Source organism: Cupressus sempervirens, chromosome 10 (assembly GCF_028749045.1).
Source record: "Cupressus sempervirens isolate cs-2001-9-10 chromosome 10, ASM2874904v1, whole genome shotgun sequence".
Lineage (NCBI taxonomy): Eukaryota > Viridiplantae > Streptophyta > Pinopsida > Cupressales > Cupressaceae > Cupressus > Cupressus sempervirens.
The window spans coordinates 873,176,310-873,180,574 of NC_143127.1; positions in this window are offsets into that span (position 1 = coordinate 873,176,310).

A 4,265-nucleotide genomic window follows, 5' to 3' on the forward strand; every position below is an offset into this window, starting at 1 on the left:
TTAGTATACTGAAATTTCATTTTCAAATATTGGGAGAAAAAGGAATAAACTCTCTCTATCAATAGTTAGGAGTTTAGGAGTGATACATACACCTACTAGATCTCTTTCTACTCCTCCAGTTGATAGATGACAACCTAGGGTACAATATTTTTATCTGAATAGATCATCATTCCATATGGCCCTACCTAGGAACTATGTGCTTTCTACCTTTAATGGTGGTAGTCCTCTTATTTTAGCCCAAAGACATGATATCCCAGTGTCTTCTCTTAAAAGTATACCAAATTTCACTAGTGAAACTTCTATTTCCCCAATAGAGAACACTCAAGAAATTTCAAATGTTTGTAAGATTCATGTTATCATAGAGGATGATGTTTCCATTAGGCTTTTAGCCTCATCATTAAAGGAAAAAGATTTACAATGGTATAGGGAATTACCACATAGTTCTATCAATAACTGGGATGAGCTAGGATAAATATTATGCAAACATTTTGAAGATAAAAGTGATCACCTATCTCTTTTAGAGAAGCTAACTTCCATCAAAAGAGCACCCCATGATTATATGACACACTTCAATTATAGATTCCAAAAGACATGGGATGGAAGTCCGCTACAGTAAAACCTTCCCCTGGTAATGCTTTCTTACATTACCTAAGATCTTTCAATAGTGATATTGATATTACTTTACAAGCCATGGGAGGGGATACTTTACTAGTTGCATATGAAATTGCCATAAGGGCAAAAAATATCTTGATTCAAGGAGATAAGCTACCTCCAAGGCCTTTAATGCCTTTCTTTCCAAACATGCCTACTCATTAGCCTATAGCAGCCCCTATTCCTACCACATCTACATTTCAACCTCTTGTTGTTGCCCCTTCAAATTCCACATCTTTGGGTGGGATAGATAAGATTAAGGCCAAGATGTAGATGATGATGTGAAATATGGACAAAAAGATGCAAGACCAAAGTTCCAATCTAGAAAAGAAGCTAGAAGACAAGTTCCCAGTGGTTCAAAAGATGAATAATAAGTTGGTGACCCTGAAAAAGAAACAATCTCAAAACATGAAGCCTTTCCAACCTCATCACTAAGACCCCACATATAATAAGCCACCGAATCAGGGTTAGGTCTCTATTCTACACAACCAAAATAGACCTATGGGTAATGCCTCTATTGCAAATACAATCACAAATACAACAAGGATATTAGTTCCTCAAAAAAAAAATCTCAAGAGCAAGATTGTTGTCCATTTTGTAATTATTCATATGACTATTATCTGTGCTATAGGGTAGAACCATCCCAAGCACTAACAACACAAGACCAAGAAACATGACAATAGTATAATGTTAGTCTACCTACTAATGTTTCTCATCTATAGCAATAGGGTGATTTTTCATTTATGAACATTAGCCAGAGGAACATTTCCCTGCTAACTATGATAGCTATGATGCTATAGCTCATAACACCATAAGAAAAAGCATAATTTTTTGAGAATGTTGCACCTTCTCCACTAAAATAGGCTTAAGCTTCAAGTATTTCTCCTCATGCTCCAATTATAAATAAACAATCAAATGCTTCTCACTAATAGTAGAAAAATATAAGCAACAAGAAGTCTACTAAACCTTAGACTACTCAAATTTAGTCATAATTTCCCATATCCCCCAAAGCTCCAATCAAATAAGTTGGCTCTCCTCTCAACATTATAGATCAAATGAAGAAGACTACTATCAATATTCCTTTGTGGGACATTGTCACCATACCATTATAGTTTGAGCTACTACAACAAGTGTTATAAAGTATGAAGGTGTCACATCAGTCAAGTACATTAGATGATGCAACAGATTTAGTGTAGCCAACAAAAGAAGGAGATACAAATAAGAAAAATAGGCCTCCTCCTTTTTATGTCTCTTCAATTATAGGGGACAAAATAGTTCATAATTGCATGATACATTCTAGAGCTAGCAGTTATGCGATGCCTAAATTTGTAGCCGAACTTCTTGATATTAAATATCAACTGATGGTTAGGGATGTCCTCTAGTCAGATGGTAGCTTTGTTAAAATAGCTAGAATCCCAAAAAATGTGGAAATGACATTGCATTCTTTCCCTGGTTGTACTATCACCCAAGACATCTCAGTAGCTGAGGTTGATCCACATTTTTCCATCTATCTTTCTAAAGACTCCACTACATAGATAGGTGGCTATATTACATCAGATTGGTCTTATATGTACTTTAGGACAAGATATGGGACATAAGCTTCCATAAGGGTAGAACTTTTGGCCATTAATCACATAGAAATCTATACACCTAGTATTATAATCATGAATTGTACAATTCATGAGATAGACGATAAAGGCATAATACATGAACCTGCCACTTCGCTAGCAAAAGTGCCTGATTATCTTTCAGATGAATGAGCTACTATTTTTCTATTTGATTGAGTAAAAGAAGCTCTAGAAACCGTACTTGGAGCTTATTGTATATTGGAAAAGAATGATCCTATTCCTAATCTCATAAAATTGAAAGAAGACACTAATAGATTATGGAGCATGTTATTTGATGGTTGAAGAAACAAGAATGGTTTAGAAGCTAGTGTGATGCTTGTCTCCTCTAGTTTGGAGAATTTTTACTTCTCTTATAGACTAAAATTCAGTTACACTAAGAAAATAGAAGAATATGAAGCATTCATTCAAGGCCTCCAACTTGCTTAAAGGAAGAGAATCAAATATTTAAAGTTATTTTGAGACAATGAGATGGTTATTAACCATGTTAGGAGTCAAAAAATCACAAAAATAAATATGTTCAAATCATACAAGCACAAAGTTTGGGATCTTCTTGAGGGTTTCCAAGCATTCAATATCCAAAGTGTCCCTAGAAGAGATAATAAACATGTAGATAGACTTGCAGCAATAGGTCCTCACTATAATGTACTAGAGCATGTTGAAGATAAAAGAGAGCAACACATTAGACTAGTTGTAAGACCTGCAATTTCAGATAATGATGCCAATTGGTAGGTGTTTGACTCTGATGTGAAAAATGTCACCTTTCTACAAAGTGAGGTAGAATTCTTTGATAAGAATTAGTCCAAGCTACAAATCCAATATGGTGATTTGATCATGAACCTCTACTCCAACAATTTTCCTAAGGCTCTAATCACCTTAGAGAGTATTTTCAATCGTGGTGATCAAGCAAGGAGTAGAGGTCTGAACCTAGCTACAAATAAAGATGATCACATATCAGTTGCCACTACTAATAGAAGGGTACTTAGTTTGGGTCAAAAGTGTCCCTAGAAGAGATAATAAACATACAGATAGACTTGCAATAATAGGTCCTCACTATGATGTATTGGAGCATGTTGAAGATAAAAGAGAGCAACACATTAGAATAGTTATAAGACCTATAGTTCTAGATAACCATGCCAATTGGTAGGTGTTTGACTCTGATGTGGAAAATGTCAACTTTCTACAAAGTGAGGTAGAATTCTCTGATGAGAATTAGTCCAAGCTACAAATCCAATATGGTGATTAGATCATGAACCTCTACTTCAACAATTTTCCTAAGGCTCTAATCACCTTAGAGAGTATTTTCAATCCTGATGATCAAGCAAGGAGTAGATGTCTGAACCTAGCTACAACTAAAGATGATCACATACCAATTGCCATTGCTAATAGAAGGGTTCTTAGTGTGCTCTAAAATTGAAGAAGAACACTTTTTTCATTTATGTCAAGAATTCAATGATGTATTTTGATAGACATATGATAATTTAAAGCGTTTTGACCCAAGTTTGTTTCAACATACGATATATTTAAATAGTGATGCAAATCCCATTATGCAAAAGAAAAGACTAGTCAATCCTAAGATTGAGCTATGATGAGAAAGGATCTATCCACACTCATAGAGGTTAATATTGTTTTTCCAATTAAGAATTCCTTTTGGATAGCTAACCTTGTTCCTGCTAGAAATAAGAATGGAGAAATTAGATTATGTGCATATTTTAGAGACCTAAATAAGACCTCTCTCAAAGATCACCATCCTCTTCCTTCCATGGAACAAATCTTATCGAAAGTTAGTGGCTCTCAAATATTTTCTTTCCTAGATGGGTTTTGAGGTTATAACCAAGTGTTAGTCCAGGAGTCTGATAGATACAAGACAACCTTGACTACTAAAGGGGGCACTTATGCCTAGAAGAAAATGTTGTTTCGTATAACAAATGTAGGTACTACTTTCCAAAAGGAAATGGAGTTGGCTTTTAAGAGCATGCTTGAGAAATT